This window comes from Arachis ipaensis, chromosome B9 (genome assembly GCF_059453495.1).
Source record: "Arachis ipaensis isolate K30076 ecotype BB chromosome B9, ASM5945349v1, whole genome shotgun sequence".
NCBI classification, from domain to species: domain Eukaryota; kingdom Viridiplantae; phylum Streptophyta; class Magnoliopsida; order Fabales; family Fabaceae; genus Arachis; species Arachis ipaensis.
Window position 1 is genome coordinate 117,967,409 of NC_142444.1, and position 24,671 is coordinate 117,992,079.

The 24,671-nt window shown below is 37.8% G+C and overlaps 2 non-coding genes across 2 annotated transcripts; both read right to left on the bottom strand.

The window, feature by feature from the left end:
- Positions 1-4,576: 4,576 nt before the first annotated feature.
- Positions 4,577-4,684, bottom strand: LOC148546065 (small nucleolar RNA R71). The gene has a single exon (XR_015900457.1). It is a non-coding gene; the product is annotated as a small nucleolar RNA R71 (small nucleolar RNA).
- Positions 4,685-18,415: 13,731 nt separating this feature from the next.
- Positions 18,416-18,523, bottom strand: LOC148546066 (small nucleolar RNA R71). Its single transcript, XR_015901260.1, has one exon. It is a non-coding gene; the product is annotated as a small nucleolar RNA R71 (small nucleolar RNA).
- Between the last annotated feature and the right edge of the window lie 6,148 nt (positions 18,524-24,671).

Below are 24,671 nucleotides of genomic sequence, written 5' to 3' on the forward strand. Positions count from 1 at the left end.
CAAAGGAATAACGTCAAGCTAGTGACGATAAAGAAGCGTTGGTTGGGAGGCACCCCAACACTTTATATCCTTTTGATTTAATGCTTTCTTAGAAGTAGTTAAAATTTGTCAATTTAGATAGTTTAAGTTTCAATTGAAAATTTATGTTTTCTTGCTTTCTAGAAGTAGATTGTAGGTAATGGATTAGGAATTTTAATATCAGTTTTGGTAGTTAGGAGACCCTTACATTCTGTTTCTTTTATTCTGAAGATGCAATTTGATGAATACATTTGCTAACGATAAGTAATTGGGCTAAAGACTAGCTAAAAATCTAAGTTTGGTGTGGCCACCAATCTACTTAATCTAGGCTTACTACCTTTGAACAAATCATATCTGAAGGTAAGCCCGGAGATTAAGTTTGGTGTGGCCACCAATCCACTTAATCTAGGCTTACTACCTTTGAGAAAATTATAATTGAAGGTAAGCGCAGAGATTAAGTTTGGCATGGCCACCACCATACGAAATACCACCATCTAGCAAGCCCAATACTACTCAATCTGAAAGCATTTAATATATTGGAGAGAGTGATGAGCGGATAATTTATACGCTTTTTGGCATTGTTTTTAGTATGTTTTTAGTATGATTTAGTTAGTTTTTAGTATATTTTTATTAGTTTTTAATCAAAATTCACATTTCTGGACTTTACTATGAGTTTGTGTCTTTTTCTGTGATTTCAAGTATTTTCTGGCTGAAATTGAGGGACTTGAGCAAAAATCAGATTCAGAGGTTGAAGAAGGACTGCAAATGCTGTTAGATTCTGACCTCCCTGCACTCAAAGTGATTTTATGGAGCTACATAACTCCAAATGGCCCGCTTTCAATTGCGTTGGAAAGTAGACATCCTGGGCTTTCCAGAAATATATAATCGTCCATACTTTGCCCGAGTTTAGACGATGCAAACTGGCGTTGAACGCCAGTTCCATGTTGTAGTCTGGCGTTCAGCGCCAGAAACAAGTTGCAAAGTGGAGTTCAACGCCAAAAACACGTTACAAACTGGCGTTCAACTCCAAGAATGACCTCTCCACGTGTAAACTTCAAGCTCAGCCCAAGCACACACCAAGTGGGCCCCGGAAGTAGATTTCTGCATCAATTACTTATTTCTGTAAAACCTAGTAGCTAGTCTAGTATATATAGGACATTTTACTATTGTATTAGACATCTTGGGACGTTTAGTTCTTAGATCGTAGGGGCTGGCCATTCGGCCATGCTTGAACATTTCACTTATGTATTTTTCAACGGTAGAATTTCTACACACCATAGATTAAGGTGTGGAGCTCTGCTGTTCCTCAAAGATTAATGCAAAGTACTACTGTTTTTCTATTCAATTCAACTTATTCCGCTTCTAAGATATTCATTCACACTTTAATATGATGGATGTGATAATCGTGACAGTCATCATCATTCTCACTTATGAACGCATGCCTGACAACCACTTCCGTTCTACCTTAGATTGGATGGATATCTCTTGGATATCTAATACAGGGGACCGAGTCCGAGATATTAGAGTCTTCGTGGTATAAGTTAGAACCCATGGATGGCCATTCCTGAGATCTGGAAAGTCTAAACCTTGTCTGTGGTATTCTGAGTAGAATCTGGGAAGGGATGGCTGTGACGAGCTTCAAACTCGCCAGTGCTGGGCGTAGTGATAGATGCAAAAGGATCAATTGATCCTATTCCAGTATGATCGAGAACTGACAGATGATTAGCCGTGCCGTGACAGAGCATTTGGACCTTTTTCAAAAAGAGGATGGGATGTAGCCATTGACAACGGTGATGCCCTACATAAAGCTTGCCATAGAAAGGAGTAGGATTGATTGGATGAAGACAGCAGGAAAGCAGAGGTTCAGAGGGACAAAAGCATCTCCATACGCTTATCTGAAATTTTCACCAATGAATTACATAAGTATCCCTATCCTATTTTAATTTTCGTCCACTATAATCTCTTAATACATTTGAATCCGCCTGACTGAGATTTACAAGGTGACCATAGCTTGCTTCAAGCTGACAATCTCCGTGGGATCGACCCTTACTCACGTAAGGTTTATTACTTGGACGACCCAGTGCACTTGCTGGTTAGTTGTACGAAGTTGTGAAACAGATATAAGATCATGAACGTGCGTACCAAGTTTTTAGCACCGTTACCAAGGAATGGAATGATCACGATTTCGCACACCAAGTTTTTGGCGCCGTTGCCGGAGATTGTTCGAGTTTGGACAACTAACGGTTCATCTTGTTGCTCAGATTAGGTAATTTTCTTTTTGTTTTATTTTCAAAAAAAAAATTTTCTTCAAAAATCTTTCAAAAAAATTTTTCCTTTTGTTTTCGAAAATTATTTTAAAATTTTTAAGAATGAATTCTAAAGTTTCAAAATGGTATGCTGAAGTTTAGCTGGCCATCAAGCTTTAGACTAACCTGGTATGATTCCTGGAATCTTGATTGAGTACTTTGAATTCATTGCTTCCTTTTCCCTATATGTTTTCAAAAAAATAAAAATATACAAAAAAAAAAAATAATAATAAAATCATAAAATCAAAAATATTTTGTGTTTCTTGTTTGAGTCTTGAGTCAATTTTTAAGTTTGGTGTCAATTGCATTTTTTCTAAAAATTTATGCATTTTTCGAAAATTCATGCATTCATAGTGTTCTTCATGATCTTCAAGTTGTTCTTGTTAAGTCTTCTTGTTTGATCTTGATGTTTTCTTATTTTGTGTCTTTTGTTATTTTTCATGTGCATCTTTGCATTCATAGTGTCTAAGCATTAAAGATTTCTAAGTTCGGTGTCTTGCATGTTTTCTTTGCATAAAAAATTTTTCAAAAATATGTTCTTGATGTTCATCATGATCTTCAAAGTGTTCTTAGTGTTCATCTTGACATTCATAATGTTCTTGCATGCATCATGTGTTTTGATTCATAATTTTCATGTTGTGAGTCATTTTTTATATTTTTCTCTCTCATCATTAAAAATTCAAAAATAAAAAATATATCTTTCCCTTTTTCTCTCATAAATTTTCGAAAATTTGAGTTGACTTTTTCAAAATTTTTAAAATCTAGTTGTTTCTTATGAGTCAAATCAAATTTTCAAATTGAAAATCCTATCTTTTTCAAAAAATTTTTCAAAAATTAAATCTTTTTCATTTTTCTTATTTATTTTTAAAAATTTAAAAATATTTTTCAAAAATCTTTTTCTTAATTTTATCTCATAATTTTCAAAAATATTATCAACAATTAATGTTTTTATTCAAAAATTTCAAGTTTGTTACTTTCTTGTTAAGAAAGATTCAAACTTTAAGTTCTAGAATCATATCTTGTGATTACTTGTGAGTCAAGTCATTAATTTTGATTTTAAAATTTCAAATATTTTTCAAACAAATCTCTTTCAATCATATCTTTTCAAACTTTGATTTCAAAATCTTTTTCTAACTTCTTATCTTTTCAAATCTTCTTAATATCTTTTCAATCATATCTTTTTAATCAATTTTCAAAATAAATTTCTATCATATCTTTTTAAATCTTATCTTTTTCAAAAATTCGATTTTAAAATATCTCTTCTAACTTCTTATCTTCTTATCTTTTCAAAATTGAATTTCAAATCTTTTTCAACTAACTAATTAACTTTTTGTTTGTTTCTTATCTCTTTCAAAACTACCTAACTAACTATCCCTCTCTAATTTTCAAAAATACCTCCCTCTTTTTCAAAAATTCTATTTAGTTAATTAATTGTTTAAATTTTAATTTTAATTTGAATTCTCCTTTAATTTTCGAAAATCATCAACTTCTTTTCAAAAATTAATTTTCGAAATTTCCCTCTCCCTCATCTCCTTCTATTTATTTATTCATCTACTAACACTTCTCCTCACCCAAAAATTCGAACCCCTTCTTCTCTTTTAAGTTCGAAATCTTCTCTTCTTCATTCTCTTTCTTCTTTTCTTCTACTCACACAAGGAAACCTCTATACTGTGGTAAAAAGGATCCCTATTATTATTTTCTGTTCCCTTCTTTTTCATATGAGCAGGAGCAAGGACAAGAACATTCTTGTTGAAGCAGATCCTGAACCTGAAAGGACTCTGAAGAGGAAACTAAGAGAAGCTAAATTACAACAATCCAGAGACAACCTTACAGAAATTTTCGAAAAGGAAGAGGAGATGGCAGCCGAAAATAATAATAATGCAAGGAGGATGCTTGGTGACTTTACTGCACCTAATTCCAATTTACATGGAAGAAGCATCTCCATTCGTGCCATTGGAGCAAACAATTTTGAGCTGAAACCTCAATTAGTTTCTCTGATGCAACAAAACTGCAAGTTTCATGGACTTTCATCTGAAGATCTTTTTCAGTTCTTAACTGAATTCTTGCAGATATGTGATACTGTTAAGACTAATGGAGTAGATCCTGAAGTCTACAGGCTCATGCTTTTCCCGTTTGCTGTGAGAGACAGAGCTAGAATATGGTTGGATTCTCAACCTAAAGATAGCCTGAACTCTTGGGATAAGCTGGTCACGGCTTTCTTAGCCAAGTTCTTTCCTCCTCAAAAGCTTAGTAAGCTTAGAGTGGATGTTCAAACCTTCAGACAGAAAGAAGGTGAATCCCTCTATGAAGCTTGGGAGAGATACAAGTAACTGACCAAAAAGTGTCCTTCTGACATGCTTTCAGAATGGACCATCCTGGATATATTCTATGATGGTCTGTCTGAATTAGCTAAGATGTCATTAGATACTTCTGCAGGTGGATCCATTCACCTAAAGAAAACGCCTGCAGAAGCTCAAGAACTCATTGACATGGTTGCTAATAACCAGTTCATGTACACTTCTGAGAGGAATCCTGTGAGTAATGGGACACCTCAGAAGAAGGGAGTTCTTGAGATTGATACTCTGAATGCCATATTGGCTCAGAATAAAATATTGACTCAGCAAGTCAATATGATTTCTCAGAGTCTGAATGGAATGCAAGCTGTATCCAACAGCACTCAAGAGGCATCTTCTGAAGAAGAAGCTTATGATCCTGAGAACCCTGCAATAGCAGAGGTGAATTACATGGGTGAACCCTATGGAAACACCTATAATCCCTCATGGAGAAATCACCCAAATCTCTCATGGAAGGATCAACAAAAGCCTCAACAAGGCTTTAATAATGGTGGAAGAAACAGGTTTAACAGTAGTAAACCTTTTCCATTATCCATTCAGCAACAGATAGAGAATTCTGAGCAGAATCCATCTAGCTTAGCAAATTTAGTCTCTGATCTATCTAAGGCCACTCTGAGTTTCATGAATGAAACAAGGTCATCCATTAGAAATTTGGAGGCACAAGTGGGCCAGCTGAGTAAGAAGATCACTGAAACCCCTCCTAGTACTCTCCCAAGCAATACAGAAGAGAATCCAAAGAGAGATTGCAAGGCCATTGATATAACCATCATGGCCGAATCCAAGGACGAAGGGGAGGACGTGAATCCCAAGGAGGAAGACCTCCTGGGACGTCCAGTGATCAACAAGGAGTTTCCCTTTGAGGAACCAAAGGAATCTGAGGCTCATTTAGAGACCATAGAGATTCCATTGAACCTCCTTATGCCCTTCATGAGCTCTGATGAGTATTCTTCTTCTGAAGAGAATGAGGATGTTACTGAAGAGCAAGTTACCAAGTACCTTGGTGAAATCATAAAGCTAAATGCCAAATTATTTGGTAATGAGACTTGGGAAGATGAACCTCTCTTGCTCATCAATGAACTAAGTGATCTGGATCAACTGAGATTGCCTCAGAAGAAACAGGATCCTGGAAAGTTCTTAATACCTTGTACCATAGGCACCATGACCTTTGAGAAGGCTCTGTGTGACCTTGGGTCAGGGATAAACCTTATGCCACTCTCTATAATAGAGAAACTGGGAATTTTTGAGGTACAAGCTGCTAGAATCTCATTAGAGATGGCAGACAATTCCAGAAAATAGGCTTATAGACAAGTAGAAGACATGTTAGTAAAGGTTGAAGGCCTTTACATCCCTGCTGATTTCATAATCCTAGATACTGGAAAGGATGAGGATGAATCCATCATCCTTGGAAGACCCTTCCTAGCCACAGCAAGAGCTGTGATTGATGTGGACAGAGGAGAATTGATCCTTCAGCTAAATGAGGACAACCTTGTGTTTAAAACTCAAGAATCTCCGTCTGTAACAATGGAGAGGAAGCATGAAAACCTTCTCTCAGTACAGAGTCAACTAAAGCCCCCACAGTCAAACTCTAAGTTTGGTATTGGGAAGCCTCAACCAAACTCTAAGTTTGGTGTTGAACTCCCATATCCAAACTTTAAGTTTGGTGTTGGGAGTCTAAAAAATTGACCTGATCACCTGTGTGGCTCCATGAGAGCCCACTGTCAAGCTATTGACATTAAAAAAGTGCTTGTTGGGAGGCAACCCAATTTTTATTTATCTAATTTTATTTTTTATTTTTATTGTTCTTCCATGTTTTATTAGGTTCATGATCATGTGGAGTCACAAAATAAACCAAAAAATAAAAACAGAATTAAAAACAGCAGAAGAAAAATCACACCCTGGAGGAAGGACTTACTAGCGTTTAAACGCCAGTAAGGAGCATCTGGCTGGCGTTCAATGCCAGAACAGAGCATGGAGCTGGGGCTGAACGCCAGAAACAAGCATGGAGCTGGCGTTCAACGCCAGAAATATGCTGCTTATGGGCGTTGAACGCCCAGAACAAGCATCACTTCGGCGTTTAAACGCCAGAAATGCATACAAAGGCATTTTACATGCCTAATTGGTGCAGGGATGTAAATCCTTGACACCTCAGGATCTGTGGACCCCACAGGATCCCCACATACCTCCACTCACCTTCCCTCCTCATAATCCTATATCTCTCTTCCCTATCACCCCTTCACCACTCACATCCATTTCTTCTTCTTCTATTCTTTCTTCTTTTGCTCGAGGGCGAGCAACATTCTAAGTTTGGTGTGGTAAAAGCATAGTTCTTTTTTGTTTTTCCATAACCAGTGATGGCACCTAAGGCTAGAGAAACCTCTAGAAAGAGGAAAGGGAAGACAAAAGCTTCCATCAAGGGTCTATAGCTCAGTGGTAGAACATTTGACTGCAAATTAAGAGATCCCTGAGATACCTCAGGGGATACATTTTCCTCCACATAATTATTGGGAGCAACTAAGGATAGGAGCACCAAGAGCACTCTATCATCCTCCATGAAATTAGAGAAGATCAAAGAGCAATAAGGGAGGAGCAACAAAGACAAGGAAGAGACATAGAAGAGCTCAAGGACATCATTGGTTCCTCAAGAAGAAAACGCCACCATCACTAAGGTGGACTCATTCCTTGTTCTTAAATTTTCTATTTTTTCATTTTTTATGTTAAATGTTTATTTATGTTTGTATCTTATTACATGATCATTAGTATCTAAGTGTCTATGCCTTAAAGTAGTGAATATGAATCTATCACCTCTCTTAAATGAAAACTGTTTTAATTACAAAAGAACAAGAAGTACATGGTTTTGAATTCATCCTTGAACTTAGTTTAATTATTTTGATGTGGAGACAATACTTTTTGTTTTCTGAATGAATGCTTGAACAGTGCATATGTTTTTTGAATTTGATGTTTAAAAATGTTAAATATGTTGGCTCTTGAAAGAACGATGACAAGGAGACATGTTATTTGATAATCTGAAAAATCATAAAAATAATTCTTGAAGCAAGAAAAAGCAGTGAATACAAAGCTTGCAGAAAAAAAAATAGCGAAAAAAAAAAAGAGAAAAAGAACAAGCAAGCAGAAAAAGCCAAAAGCTCTTAAAACCAAAAGGCAAGAGCAAAAAGGCAGTAGCACTAAAAACCAAAAGGCAAGGGTAAATAAAAAGGATCCAAGGCATTGAGAATCAGTGGATAGGAGGGCCTAAAGGAATAAAATCCTGGCCTAAGCGGCTAAACTTAGTTGTCCCTAACCATGTGCTTGTGGCGTGAAGGTGTCAAGTGAAAACTTGAGACTGAGCGGTTAAAGTCGAGGTCCAAAGCAAAAAAAGAGTGTGCTTAAGAACCCTGAACACCTATAATTGGGGACTTTAGCAAAGCTGAGTCACAATCTGAAAAGGTTTACCCAGTTATGTGTCTGTGGCATTTATGTATCCGGTGGTAATACTGGAAAACAAAGTGCTTAGGGCCACGGCCAATACTCATAAAGTAGCTGTGTTCAAGAATCAACATACTGAACTAGAAGAATCAATAACACTATCTGAACTCTGAGTTCCTATAGATGCCAATCATTCTGAACTTCAATGGATAAAGTAAGATGCCAAAACTATTCAAGAGGCAAAAAGCTACAAGTCCCGCTCATCTGATTGGAGTTATGTTTCATTGATATTTTGGAATTTATAGTATATTCTCTTTTTTTTATCCTATTTGATTTTCAGTTGCTTGGGGACAAGCAACAATTTAAGTTTGGTGTTGTGATGAGCAGATAATTTATACGCTTTTTGGCATTATTTTTAGTATGTTTTCAGTATGATTCAGTTAGTTTTTAGTATATTTTTATTAGTTTTTAATTAAAAATCACATTTCTAGACTTTACTATGAGTTTGTGTCTTTTTCTGTGATTTTAGGTATTTTCTGGCTGAAATTGAGGGACTTGAGCAAAAATCAGATTCAGAGGTTGAAGAAGGACTGCAGATGCTGTTGGATTCTGACCTCCCTGCACTCAAAGTGAATTTTCTGGAGCTACATAACTCCAAATGGCGCCCTTCTAATTGCATTGGAAAGTAGACATCCAGGGCTTTCCAACAATATATAATAGTCCGTACTTTTCTTGAGTTTAGACGACGCAAACTGGCATTGCACGCCAGTTCCATGTTGCAGTCTGGCGTTCAGCGCCAGAAACAAGTTGCAAAGTGGAGTTCAACGCCAGAAACACGTTACAAACTAACGTTCAACTCCATGAATGACCTCTCCACGTGTAAACTTCAAGCTCAGCCCAAGCACACACCAAGTGGATCCCAAAAGTGGATTTCTGCATCAATTACTTATTTCTGTAAACCCTAGTAGCTAGTCTAGTATATATAGGACATTTTACTATTGTATTAGACATCTTGGGACGTTTAGTTCTTAGATCATGGGGGCTGGCCAATCGGCCATGCTTGAACCTTTCACTTATGTATTTTTCAATGGTAGAGTTTCTACACACCATAGATTAAGGTATGGAGCTCTGCTGTTCCTCAAAGATTAATGCAAAGTACTACTGTTTTTCTATTCAATTCAACTTATTCCGCTTCTAAGATATTCATTCGCACTTCAATATGATGGATGTGATGATCGTGACAATCATCATCATTCTCACTTATGAACGCATGCCTGACAACCACTTCTGTTCTACCTTAGATTGGATGGATATCTCTTGGATATCTAGTACAGGGGACCGAGTCCGAGATATTAGAGTCTTATACGTGAGTGCTCCAGTGTATTTATAATGGTGTAGAGTGACCTTCTTAGATAAGATAAGTTAGTTATCTTATCTTATCTTATCTTATCTTTGAGTGAGGTCATCTTATCTTCAAGGGAACCGCCCTTATCTCTATAGGCTTGGGCTGCCTTTGGATTTGGGTCGTGTTCCTCCATTTGGACCCTTTTTGGGCTTTCAAGGTGATTTGGCCGAGTTCTTTGAGAAGAAGTCGGATTGTCCTGACCTGAAGAGGTCGGTCGTCTTGTCGGTAGAACATCCCGGTTGGACAGCTCGACCCAGGGTATGAACAAATACCAACAATTTCCAGAGGGATTCAATTGGGAACAATCGCAAGGAGATGTACACTAAATGAATGGAGACCTACATCATCTGAGGGAGGATGTCAACCAACTCAAGGATAATCAACAACAACAATGGAACCAAGTGAATCAAAACATACAACAACTCCAAGAGAGTTGGGAGCACATGAGGAAAGAGCAGCAGGAACAGTTCGACTGGGGGGAGGTGCGAAGTGCACTCGACAAAATTGTAGAGCAGGGCAAATGGCAACAGAGGAACCTTGTGGAGTTCAGAAATCTTTATGATGGCAGAACCATTTCAAGTAGGCAATATGATATCAACACACAAGCGAAACTGAATCACTTGTGTAATGCCGTGGCCGCTTTAAACCCAGGATACCTAACATTCATGCAAGGAATGGAGGAGTTGAGTGCAAGACAAGAAAAAATTCTGGCCAAACACAAGGAGGATGAAATGAACTACATGAGAAGGTTGGGATTTTGGATGCCCAAAGATGCTAAGGCACAAGAAGGATCCTTGAAAAAGGATGAAGATAACTCCTTCCCTTCCAAGAAGAAAGACAAAGGCAAAGGGCCAATGAACTGAAGTTGAAGCTGCTCAAGGTTGTTAAGTCCCATGGTTGACACTCTCTAATTTCTACATTCTACTTAGTTTTCTTTATGTTTTAAATTCTGTTCCTGAATAATTGCAACACTAGGATAGTTTATTTTCAATGCTTAGTTTTTTTATATATCCTGAAGTCTTTTGTGAGCCTTTTTAATTTCAAGAAAGAAAATGCAATATTATTTCAAGTTTTTGCAATATCAATAAAAGCACAGTTTGTTTCCATAAGAGTTGTTGTGAGTTGTTATAAGAGCAAGAGTAAAAGAGACTAAGCTCAAGAGAGATCATTCAAAAACTAAGAGACAAGAAACCAAGTGTAGAACCTAGAATGAATTAAAAAGAAAGACATTCATGAAAGGCAACTATCTTAGAAGGTATGACAAGTAAAGGTTAAGGGGTGTTTGATGATCTGATTTCTGCCGGTAAAGAAATTCACAAATATAATCGCGTTGTAAGTATAGTTTCTAAACCAACAGAGAATCCTTTTCGTACAAATGTTTGGTTGTCACAAGTAACAACAATAAAATTTATAACCAAAGTATTTAAACCTCGGGTCGTCTCTCAAGGAATTGCAGGGCAGTATGATTTGTTATTGGTTATGAGAAAAAGCGTATTTTTGTTTGGGTTTTTGAATTAAGGAACAAGTAATTTAAATGACAAGAAAAATAAATTAATAATTATAAAAAACTATTGCAAGGTATAAGAACTGGAAATCCCATCCCAGTTATCCTTATCAGGTGTGATAAAAATTGTTTATTGCTCCCACTTAGTTAACCCTTACTAAATAAAGGAAAGTCAAGTGGACTAATTAACTTGATTCCTCAAGTCCTAGTCAACTCCTATGGAAAAACTAGCTTTAGAGGGATCCAAATCAATCAGCAATTCCAATTTTCAATCGACTGCGGAGTTTGATAACTCAAGTGTCACCAATTACTTAACCAAAGCAAAAGGGGAATAAATCTTAAATTAAATTAAAAGCATTAATAACATAAGTTGAATAAAGCAATCTTGTATCTGAAATACCTCAAATTATATTAAATTGAATATTCAAATCTAACATGAAGAGTTCATAAGCCAATTTGGAAACATAAGTAATTAACAAGTAAAAGCATTAGAGTAAATAAAAGTAGAAGAGAATATAAATTAAAGAAACATTGAACCTGTGATTGAGAAGCAATCCTAAAATTAAGAGGAATCCTAATCCTAAATCCTAAGAGAGAGGAGAGAGCCTCTCTCTCTCTAAAACCTACATCTAAACCCTAAAATTATGAATATGAAAGTTGTATCAATTCTCTTCATTGATTCCTCCATTCTCCAGCCTCTATACTGTGTTTCTGGGCTTGGATTTGGGCCAAAAAGGGGCCAAAAATCGCTGGGGGTGACTTCTGCAATTTTTTGCACGTGGTGTCCATCACGCGTGCGCGTAGGTCACGCGTGCACGTCATTTGGAGTTTTTCCTTGTCACGCGTACGTGTCAGTCACGCATACGCGTCGCTCGTGCTTTTTGCTTGGCACGCGTTCGCGTCGTCCATGCGTGCGTGGTGCACGAAATTGTGATCATCAACAATGGCGCCTAAGACTTGGAGCTCTCAAACATGAATCACACTTTGTCACAATTCCACACAACTAACCAGCAAGTGCACTGGGTCGTCCAAGTAATAAACCTTACGTGAGTAAGGGTCGATCCCACGGAGATTGTCGGCTTGAAGCAAGCTATGGTCATCTTGTAAATCTCAGTCAGGCAGATTCAAATGGTTATAGAGTTTAAGGTGATGAAAATAAACATAAAATAAAGATAGAGATACTTATGTAATTCATTGGTGGATTTCAGATAAGCGTATGAAGATGCTTTGTTCCCCTTGAACCTCTGCTTTCCTATTGCCTTCTTCCAATCATTCATACTCCTTTCCATGGCAAGCTTTATGTTGGGCATCACCGTTGTCAATGGCTACATCCCATCCTCTCAGTGAAAATGGTCCTGATGCTCTGTCACAACATCGGCTAATCAGCTGTCGGTTCTCGATCATGTCGGAATAGGATCCATTGATCCTTTTGCGTCTGTCACACGCCCCACAATCGCGAGTTTGAAGCTCATCACAGTCATCCCTTCCCAGATCCTATTCGGAATACCACAGACAAGGTTTAGACTTTCCGGATCTCAAGAATGGCCGCCAATAATTCTAGCCTATACCACGAAGGTTCCAATCTTAGATTAGAAACCTAAGAGATACACATTCAAGCCATTGCTAGTAGAACAGAGGTGGTTGTCAGGCACATGTTCATAGGTGAGAATGATGATGAGTGTCACAGATCATCACATTCATCAAGTTGAAGAACGAATGAATATCATGGAGAAGAAATATACTTGAATTGAATAGAAAAACAATAGTACTTTGTATTAATTCATGAAGAACAGCAGAGCTCCACACCTTAATATATGGTGTGTAGAGACTCCACCGTTGAGAATACATAAGAACAAGGTCTAGGCATGGCCGTGAGGCCAGCCCCCAAACGTGAAAAGGTCTATCAAAAGTATGATCAAGTGTGTGAAAAGTATGAAAATACAATAGCAAAAGGTCCAATTTATAAAAAACTAGTAGCCTAAGGTTTACAGAAATCAGTAATTAATGCAGAAATCTTCTTCCGGGCCCACTTGGTGTGTGCTTGGGCTGAGCATTGAAGCATTTTCGTGTAGAAACTTTTCTTAGAGTTAAACGCCAGTTTTTGTGCCAGTTTGGGCGTTTAACTCCAGCTTTTGTGCCAGTTTTGGAGTTAAACGCTAGAATTCTTGAGCTGACTTGGAACGCCAGTTTGGGCCATCAAATCTCGGGTAAAGTATAGACTATTATATATTGCTGGAAAGCCCAGGATGTCTACTTTCTAACGCAATTGAGAGCGCGCCAATTGGGCTTCTGTAGCTCCAGAAAATTCACTTTGAGTGCAGGGAGGTCAGAATCCAACAGCATCTGCAGTCCTTTTTCAGCCTCTGAATCAGATTTTTGCTCAGGTCCCTCAATTTCAGCCAGAAAATACCTGAAATCACAGAAAAACACACAAACTCATATTAAAGTCTAGAAAAGTGATTTTCATTTAAAAACTAATAAAAACATAATAAAAACTAACTAAAATATACTAAAAACATACTAAAAACAATGCCAAAAGCGTATAAATTATCCGCTCATCACAACACCAAACTTAAATTGTTGCTTGTCCCCAAGCAACTGAAAATCAAATAGGATAAAAAGAAGATAATATACAATGAATTCCAAAAACATGTATGAAGATCAGTATTAATTAGATGAGCGGGGCTTTTAGCTTTTTGCCTCTGAACAGTTTTGGCATCTCACTTTATCCTTTGAAGTTCAGAATGATTGGCATCTATAGGAACTCAGAATCCAGATAGTGTTATTGATTCTCCTAGTTAAGTATGTTGATTCTTGAACACAGCTACTTTATGAGTCTTGGCCGTGGCCCTAAGCACTTTGTTTTCCAGTATTACCACCGGATACATAAATGCCACAGACACATAACTGGGTGAACCTTTTTAGATTGTGACTCAGCTTTGCTAGAGTCCCCAATTAGAGGTGTCCAGGGTTCTTAAGCACACTCTTCTTTTTGCTTTGGACCTCAACTTTAACCGCTCAGTCTCAAGTTTTCACTTGACACCTTCACGCCACAAGTACATGGTTAGGGACAACTTGTTTTAGCCGCTTAGGCCAGGATTTTATTCCTGTGGGCCCTCCTATCCACTGATGCTCAAAGCCTTGGATCCTTTTTATCACCCTTGCCTTTTGGTTTAAAGGGGTATTGGCTTTTTCTGCTTCCTTTAATTCTTTCAAGAGCCAACAATTTTAACATTCATAAATAATCAAATTCAAAAATATGCACTGTTCATGCATTCATTCAGAAAAACAATAGTATTGCCACCACATCAAGATAATTAAACTGTTTTAAAATTTGAAATTCATGTACTTCTTTTTCTTTTTCAATTAAAAACATTTTTCATTTAAGAAAGGTGATGGATTCATTTTCATAGCTTTAAGGCATAGAGACTTAGACACTAATGATCATGTAATAAAGACACAAACATAAATACACATAAAGCATAAAAATTCGAAAAACAGGAAAATAAAGAACAAGGAAATTAAAGAACGGGTCCACCTTAGTGATGGCGGCTTGTTCTTCCTCTTGAAGATCTTATGGAGTGCTTGAGCTCCTCAATGTCTCTTCCTTGCCTTTGTTGCTCCTCTCTCATGGTTCTTTGGTCTTCTCTAATTTCATAGAGGAGGATGGAATACTCTTGGTGCTCCACCCTTAGTTGTCCCATGTTGGAACTCAATTCTCCTAGGAAGGTGTTGATTTGCTCCCAATAGTTTTGTGGAGGAAGATGCATCCCTTGAGGTATCTCAGGGATTTCATGATGAGGAGTTTCCTCATGCTCTTTATGAGGTTCTCTTATTTTCTCCATCCTTTTCTTAGTGATGGGTTTGTCCTCATCAATGAGAATGTCTCCCTCTATGTCAATTCCAACCGAATTGCAAAGGAGACAAATGAGATGAGGGAAGGCTAACCTTGCCAAAGGAGAGGACTTGTCTGCCACCTTGTAGAGTTCTTGGGATATAACCTCATGAACTTCCACTTCCTCTCCAATCATGATGCTATGTATCATGATAGCCCGGTCTATAGTAGCTTCGGACCGGTTACTAGTGGGAATGATTGAGTGTTGGATGAACTCCAACCATCCCCTAGCCACGGGCTTGAGGTCATGCCTTCTTAGTTGAACCAGCTTCCCTCTTGAATCTCTCTTCTATTGAGCGCCCTCTTCACATATGTCCATGAGGACTTGGTCCAACCTTTGATCAAAGTTGACCCTTCTAGTGTAGGGGTGTGCATCTCCTTGCATCATGGGCAAGTTGAATGCCAACCTTACATTTTTTGGACTAAAATCTAAGTAAGTCCCCCGAACCATTGTAAGCCAATTCTTAGTGTCCGGGTTCACACTTTGATCATGGTTCTTGGTGATCCATGCATTGGCATAGAACTCTTGAACCATTAAGATTCCAACTTGTTGAATGGGGTTGGTTAGAGCTTTCCAACCTCTTCTTTGGATCTCTTGTCGGATCTCTGGATACTCATTCTTTTTGAGCTTGAAAGGGACCTCGGGGATCACTTTCTTCTTGGCCACAACTTCATAGAAGTGGTCTTGATGCACCCTTGAGAGGAATCTCTCCATCTCCCATGACTCGGAGGTGGAAGCTTTTGCCTTCCCTTTCCTCTTTCTAGAGGTTTCTCCAGCCTTTGGTGCCATAAATGGTTATGAAAAAACAAAAAGCTTTAGCTTTTACCACACCAAACTTAGAAGGTTGCTCGTCCTCGAGCAAAAGAAGAAAGAAGAGAGTAGAAGAAGAAGAAATAGAGGAGATGGAGTGGGCTTTGTGTTTCGGCCAAGGGGGAGAAGTGGTGTTTAGGTTGTGTGAAAATGAAGGAGTGAAGATGTGTTTATATAGGAGGGAGAGGGGGGTGTATGGTTCGGCTATAGAGGGTGGGTTTGGGTTGGAAATTGGTTTGAATTTGAATGGTGAGGTAGGTGGGGTTTTATGAAGGATGGATGTGAGTGGTGAAGAGAATGGTGGGATTTGATAGGTGAGGGGTTTTGGGGGAAGAGGTATTGAGGTGATTGGTGAATGGGTGAAGAAGAGAGAAAGTGGTGGGGTAGGTGGGGATCCTGTGGGGTCCACAGATCCTGAGGTGTCAAGGATATCTCATCCCTGCACCAAGTGGTGTGCAAAACGCCCCTTTCTGCCAATCCTGGCGTTAAACGCCAGGCTGCTGCCCATTTCTGGCGTTTAACGCCAGTTTCTTGCCAATTCCTGGCGTTAAACGCCAGTCTGGTGCCCTTTTCTGGCGTTAAACGCCCAGAATGGTGCCAGACTGGGCGTTTAACGCCCATTCTGCTACCTTTACTGGCGTTTAAATGCCAGTAACTATCTCCTCCAGGGTGTTCTATTTTTCATTCTGTTTTTCACTTTGTTTTTGCTTTTTCAATTGTTTTTGTGACTTCACATGATCATCAACCTACAGAAAACATAAAATAGCAAAAGAAAATAGAAATTTAACATAGATAAGTAAAAATTGGGTTGCCTGCTAACAAGCGCTTCTTTAATGTCAATAGCTTGACAGTGGGCTCTCATGGAGCCTCACAGATGTTCAGAGCAATGTTGGAACCTCCCAACACCAAACTTAGAGTTTGAATGTGGGGGTTCAACACCAAACTTAAAGTTTGGTTGTGGCCTCCCAACACCAAACTTAATGTTCTTGATGTTCATCATGATCTTCAAAGTGTTCTTGGTGTTCATCTTGACATTCATAATGTTCTTGCATGCATCATGTGTTTTGATTCATAATTTTCATGTTGTGAGTCATTTTTTATGTTTTTCTCTCTCATCATTAAAAATTCAAAAATAAAAAATATATCTTTCCCTTTTTCTCTCATAAATTTTCGAAAATTTGAGTTGACTTTTTCAAAATTTTTAAAATCTAGTTGTTTCTTATGAGTCAAATCAAATTTTCAAATTGAAAATCCTATCTTTTTCAAAAATTTTTTCAAAAATTAAATCTTTTTCATTTTTCTTATTTATTTTTAAAAATTTAAAAATATTTTTCAAAAATCTTTTTCTTAATTTTATCTCATAATTTTCAAAAATATTATCAACAATTAATGTTTTTATTCAAAAATTTCAAGTTTGTTACTTTCTTGTTAAGAAAGATTCAAACTTTAAGTTCTAGAATCATATCTTGTGATTACTTGTGAGTCAAGTCATTAATTTTGATTTTAAAATTTCAAATATTTTTCAAACAAATCTCTTTCAATCATATCTTTTCAAACTTTGATTTCAAAATCTTTTTCTAACTTCTTATCTTTTCAAATCTTCTTAAAATCTTTTCAATCATATCTTTTTAATCAATTTTCAAAATAAATTTCTATCATATCTTTTTAAATCTTATCTGTTTCAAAAATTCAATTTTAAAATATCTCTTCTAACTTCTTATCTTCTTATCTTTTCAAAATTGAATTTCAAATCTTTTTCAACTAACTAATTAACTTTTTGTTTGTTTCTTATCTCTTTCAAAACTACCTAACTAACTATCCCTCTCTAATTTTCAAAAATACCTCCCTCTTTTTCAAAAATTCTATTTAGTTAATTAATTGTTTAAATTTTAATTTTAATTTGAATTCTCCTTTAATTTTCGAAAATCATCAACTTCTTTTCAAAAATTAATTTTCGAAATTTCCCTCTCCCTCATCTCCTTCTATTTATTTATTCATCTACTAACACTTCTCCTCACCCAAAAACTCGAACCCCTTCTTCTCTTTTGAGTTCGAAATCTTCTCTTCTTCATTCTCTTTCTTCTTTTCTTCTACTCACACAAGGAAACCTCTATACTGTGGTAAAAAGGATCCCTATTATTATTTTCTGTTCCCTTCTTTTTCATATGAGCAGGAGCAAGGACAAGAACATTCTTGTTGAAGCAGATCCTGAACCTGAAAGGACTCTGAAGAGGAAACTAAGAGAAGCTAAATTACAACAATCCAGAGACAACCTTACAGAAATTTTCGAAAAGGAAGAGGAGATGGCAGCCGAAAATAATAATAATGCAAGGAGGATGCTTGGTGACTTTACTGCACCTAATTCCAATTTACATGGAAGAAGCATCTCCATTCGTGCCATTGGAGCAAACAATTTTGAGCTGAAACCTCAATTAGTTTCTCTGATGCAACAAAACTGCAAGTTTCATGGACTTTCATCTGAAGATCTTTTTCAGTTCTTAACTGAATTCTTGCAGATATGTGATACTGTTAAGACTAATGGAGTAGATCCTGAAGTCTACAGGCTCATGCTTTTCCTGTTTGCTGTGAGAGACAGAGCTAGAATATGGTTGGATTCTCAACCTAAAGATAGCCTGAACTCTTGGGATAAGCTGGTCACGGCTTTCTTAGCCAAGTTCTTTCCTCCTCAAAAGCTTAGTAAGCTTAGAGTGGATGTTCAAACCTTCAGACAGAAAGAAGGTGAATCCCTCTATGAAGCTTAGGAGAGATACAAGTAACTGACTAAAAAGTGTCCTTCTGACATGCTTTCAGAATGGACCATCCTGGATATATTCTATGATGGTCTGTCTGAATTAGCTAAGATGTCATTAGATACTTCTGCAGGTGGATCCATTCACCTAAAGAAAACGCCTGCAGAAGCTCAAGAACTCATTGACATGGTTGCTAATAACCAGTTCATGTACACTTCTGAGAGGAATCCTGTGAGTAATGGGACGCCTCAGAAGAAGGGAGTTCTTGAGATTGATACTCTGAATGCCATATTGGCTCAGAATAAAATATTGACTCAGCAAGTCAATATGATTTCTCAGAGTCTGAATGGAATGCAAGCTGTATCCAACAGCACTCAAGAGGCATCTTCTGAAGAAGAAGCTTATGATCCTGAGAACCCTGCAATAGCAGAGGTGAATTACATGGGTGAACCCTATGGAAACACCTATAATCCCTCATGGAGAAATCACCCAAATCTCTCATGGAAGGATCAACAAAAGCCTCAACAAGGCTTTAATAATGGTGGAAGAAACAGGTTTAACAGTAGTAAACCTTTTCCATTATCCATTCAGCAACAGATAGAGAATTCTGAGCAGAATCCATCTAGCTTAGCAAATTTAGTCTCTGATCTATCTAAGGCCACTCTGAGTTTCATGAATGAAACAAGGTCATCCATTAGAAATTTGGAGGCACAAGTGGGCCAGCTGAGTAAGAAGATCACTGAAACCCCTCCTAGTACTCTCCCAAGCAATACAGAAGAGAATCCAAAGAGAGATTGCAAGGCCATTGATATAACCATCATGGCCGAATCCAAGGAGGAAGGGGAGGACGTGAATCCCAAGGAGGAAGACCTCCTGGGACGTCCAGTGATCAACAAGGAGTTTCCCTTTGAGGAACCAAAGGAATCTGAGGCTCATTTAGAGACCATAGAGATTCCATTGAACCTCCTTATGCCCTTCATGAGCTCTGATGAGTATTCTTCTTCTGAAGAGAATGAGGATGTTACTGAAGAGCAAGTTACCAAGTACCTTGGTGAAATCATAAAGCTAAATGCCAAATTATTTGGTAATGAGACTTGGGAAGATGAACCTCCCTTGCTCATCAATGAACTAAGTGATCTGGATCAACTGACATTGCCTCAGAAGAAACAGGATCCTGGAAAGTTCTTAATACCTTGTACCATAGGCACCATGACCTTTGAGAAGGCTCTGTGTGACCTTGGGTCAGGGATAAACCTCATGCCACTCTCTATAATAGAGAAACTGGGAATTTTTGAGGTACAAGCTGCTAGAATCTCATTAGAGATGGCAGACAATTCCAGAAAACAGGCTTATAGACAAGTAGAAGACATGTTAGTAAAGGTTGAAGGCCTTTACATCCCTGCTGATTTCATAATCCTAGATACTGGAAAGGATGAGGATGAATCCATCATCCTTGGAAGACCCTTCCTAGCCACAACAAGAGCTGTGATTGATGTGGACAGAGGAGAATTGATCCTTCAGCTAAATGAGGACAACCTTGTGTTTAAAACTCAAGAATCTCCGTCTGTAACAATGGAGAGGAAGCATGAAAAGCTTCTCTCAGTACAGAGTGAACTAAAGCCCCCACAGTCAAACTCTAAGTTTGGTATTGGGAGGCCTCAGCCAAACTCTAAGTTTGGTGTTGAAATCCCATATCCAAACTTTAAGTTTGGTGTTGGGAGTCTACAAAATTGACCTGATCACCTGTGTGGCTCCATGAGAGCCCACTGTCAAGCTATTGACATTAAAAAAGCGCTTGTTGGGAGGCAACCCAATTTTTATTTATCTAATTTTATTTTTTATTTTTATTGTTCTTCCATATTTTATTAGGTTCATGATCATGTGGAGTCACAAAATAAACCAAAAAATAAAAACAGAATAAAAAACAGCAGAAGAAAAATCACACCCTGGAGGAAGGTCTTACTGGCGTTTAAACGCCAGTAAGGAGCATCTGGCTAGCGTTCAATGTCAGAACAGAGCATGGAGCTGGGGCTGAACGCCAGAAACAAGCATGGAGCTGGCGTTCAACGCCAGAAATATGCTGCTTATGGGCGTTGAACGCCCAGAACAAGCATCACTTCGGCGTTTAAACGCCAGAAATGCATACAAAGGCATTTTACATGCCTAATTGGTGCAGGGATGTAAATCCTTGACACCTCAGGATCTGTGGACCCCACAGGATCCCCACATACCTCCACTCACCTTCCCTCCTCATAATCCTATATCTCTCTTCCCTATCACCCCTTCACCACTCACATCCATTTCTTCTTCTTCTATTCTTTCTTCTTTTGCTCGAGGGCGAGCAACATTCTAAGTTTGGTGTGGTAAAAGCATAGTTCTTTTTTGTTTTTCCATAACCAGTGATGGCACCTAAGGCTAGAGAAATCTCTAGAAAGAGAAAAGAGAAGACAAAAGCTTCCATCAAGGGTCTATAGCTCAGTGGTAGAACATTTGACTGCAAATTAAGAGATCCCTGAGATACCTCAAGGGATACATTTTCCTCCACATAATTATTGGGAGCAACTAAGGATAGGAGCACCAAGAGCACTCCATCATCCTCCATGAAATTAGAGAAGATCAAAGAGCAATAAGGGAGGAGCAACAAAGACAAGGAAGAGACATAGAAGAGCTCAAGGACATCATTGGTTCCTCAAGAAGAAAACGCCACCATCACTAAGGTGGACTCATTCCTTGTTCTTAAATTTTCTGTTTTTTCATTTTTTATGTTAAATGTTTATTTATGTTTGTATCTTATTATATGATCATTAGTATCTAAGTGTCTACGCCTTAAAGTAGTGAATATGAATCCATCACCTCTCTTAAATGAAAACTGTTTTAATTACAAAAGAACAAGAAGTACATGGTTTTGAATTCATCCTTGAACTTAGTTTAATTATTTTGATGTGGAGACAATACTTTTTGTTTTCTGAATGAATGCTTGAACAATGCATATGCCTTTTGAATTTGATGTTTAAAAATGTTAAATATGTTGGCTCTTGAAAGAACGATGACAAGGAGACATGTTATTTGATAATCTGAAAAATCATAAAAATGATTCTAGAAGCAAGAAAAAGCAGTGAATACAAAGCTTGCAGAAAAAAATAGCAAAAAAAAAGAGAAAAAGAACAAGTGATGTGCATAAACTTGATATGCTACGATTTAGGAAATTGCACGATCGGCAAAATTCCTTCCGGCAAGTGCACCGGTTATCGTCAAGTAAAAACTCACAATAGAGTGAGGTCGAATCCCACAAGGATTGGTTGAGTGAGCAATTCGGATTAGAAGTATGTTCTAGTTGAGCGGAATCAAGATTTAGATGAGAATTGCGGAATGTAAAATTGCATGAATTAAAGAGCGAGAAGCTAAATTGCTGAAATTAAAAGGGATGGGGGTGATTGCATGAATTTAATTGCAGAATGTAAATAGAAAGTGGTAAATCAGGAATGGGGAGTTCATTGGGTGTTAGGAGATATTGAGATCTCCGAATCAAAACAACTTTTATCCCTTCCTCAACCAATGCATTCATTGAATTTTGCTTGGCAATCTTATATGATTGGATCCCAATCCCTTGGCTCACCAATTCTCTCTAAAAACAAACAAATTCCCAATCCCTTGGTTTAAATGTTCATAAGAAGAGATGATGCTCGATCACTGATTATACCACACAGTTTCATGAACCACAATTTGGTAGGATTACATGTCACAATATCCATCCAAATCCCAATCCAATTCACTGTGAGAAAGCTTCTCTAGCATGAATCCTCCATTCCTTTCCCAAGGTTCCGAAGGATTCCAATTATGGGTAATTTCTTTCCCAAGACAACTACCCAATGGAATTAGATCGAGAAGCTTTCTAACAAAATTCAAGAGAAAAGATTGAAGAAGAAGATAAAACTATTATTGATTCATTGAATTACAATAGAGCTCCCTAACCCAATGAAAGGGGTTTAGTGAGTCATAGCTCTGAATTCAATTACAAAACTAAAAGAAAATGATTTCCAGTTCTCTCCCCCTCAGGGGCTGGATTCCCCTTCAATCCCCCGTTTCAAATGCAGAAACTAAGGCCTTTAAATAGGCTCCCTAAATTACAAAATGAAAATGAAATTCAAAGTAAATTACAATCAAATGAAAATAAACTATTCTAGATGATTCTTGTGGCCTTGATTTGGTGTTGTTGATGGGCCTTGCTTGCTTGAAGGGTAGAGTGACATAATTGATCCAAAAAGGATAATGATCCATTAAACTACACTCAAACGTTGCACCCCCCTTTCTTGAGTCGTCACTTTGTTCTCTTGTCAACCTTGCCAATTTGATGCCAAATATAGACTATTATACCTCGTTGGAAAACTATGGATGTCAGCTTTCTAACGCAACTGGAAGCACCTCAATTGGATCTCTATAGCTCAAGTTATGCTTGATTGAAGGTGACAAGGTTGCTGGTTGGTTTGACAGCGTTTAAGCCAACGTTTAAGTCACTTAAACGTGCTCGAAAATGCCAATTTTGGGAGCTCAGTTGCATTGTCCACCCCATACTTCTATACATCGTTGAAAAGCTCTGGATGTCTACTTTCCAATGCAACTGGAAGCGCATCATTTGGAGTTCTACAACTCGAGTTATACTCCATGGAAGGTGAAGAGGTCAGCTGGCCTGATTGCATGTTGGTACTATGCTCTTCTATGCACATTACGGGGCTGTTTTCTCCCTCAATTTTTAGTATCCACCATGCATGCCATATATGCTTGGAAAGCTCTAGATGTCTTCTTTCCAATGCATTTTGAATCACCTCATTTGGAGTTTTGTAGCTCAAGTTATTTATGTTTGAAGAAGGCATGGTCAAGCTGTTCCATATAACACGTTTAAGCTCCAGTTTAAGCTTAAACTGGAGCTTAAACGCTGGCACTCCCTAGAGGCACAAGCTCGAGCACGTTTAAGCTTCAGTTTAAGGTTAAACTGAAGCTTAAACGTGGAAATGGAAGAAGGCAACCCTGGAGTGTGGAATTGTCGAACACGTTTAAGCTTCAGTTTAAGGTTAAACTGAAGCTTAAACGTGGAAATGGAAGAAGGCCATCCTGGTTCATTTCTCAATTCTGGCGTTTAACTTCCAGTTTAAGGTTAAACTGGAAGTTAAACGCCACTTTCAGCTTTCATGATTTTGGCGTTTAAGCTCCAGTTTAAGCTTAAACTGGAGCTTAAACTTCACATGTGATATTCAAGCTTCCTTTATTGATTTTGTTGCTTCCTTGCCTAGCCTCTTCTTCCCTGAAATCATCCAAACAACTGCATCAAAGTCTTGCTAAAATTCATGAGAATTCTTCCATTCATAGCATTCAAGGAATATAACTAAAAACTCATGGAATTTGCATCAAAATCTTCATGTTGAATGATTTAAGACAAGCATGACTATTTGGCCCAAATGATTACTTAAGGCTCAAGAAAATGCATAAAACAACTAAAAATAAAAGAAAAAGGCTAGTGAAACTAGCCTAAGATGCCTTGGCATCAACAAGCAAGCAGAAAAAGCCAAAAGCTCTTAAAACCAAAAGGCAAGAGCAAAAAGGCAGTAGCCCTAAAAACCAAAAGGCAAGGGTAAATAAAAAGGATCCAAGGCTTTGAGTATCAGTGGATAGGAGGGCCTAAAGGAATAAAATCCTGGCCTAAGCGGCTAAACTAAGTTGTCCCTAACCATGTGCTTGTGGCGTGAAGGTGTCAAGTGAAAACTTGAGACTGAGCGGTTAAAGTCGAGGTCCAAAGCAAAAAAAGAGTGTGCTTAAGAACCCTGAACACCTATAATTGGGGACTTTAGCAAAGCTGAGTCAAAATCTGAAAAGGTTTACCTAGTTATGTGTCTGTGGCATTTATGTATCCGGTGGTATGGAAAACAAAGTGCTTAGGGCCACGGCCAATACTCATAAAGTAGCTGTGTTCAAGAATCAACATACTGAACTAGGAGAATCAATAACACTATCTGAACTCTGAGTTCCTATAGATGCCAATCATTCTGAACTTCAATGGATAAAGTAAGATGCCAAAACTATTCAAGAGGCAAAAAGCTACAAGTCCCGCTCATCTGATTGGAGTTATGTTTCATTGATATTTTAGAATTTATAGTATATTCTCTTTTTTTTTATCCTATTTGATTTTCAGTTACTTGGGGACAAGCAAAAA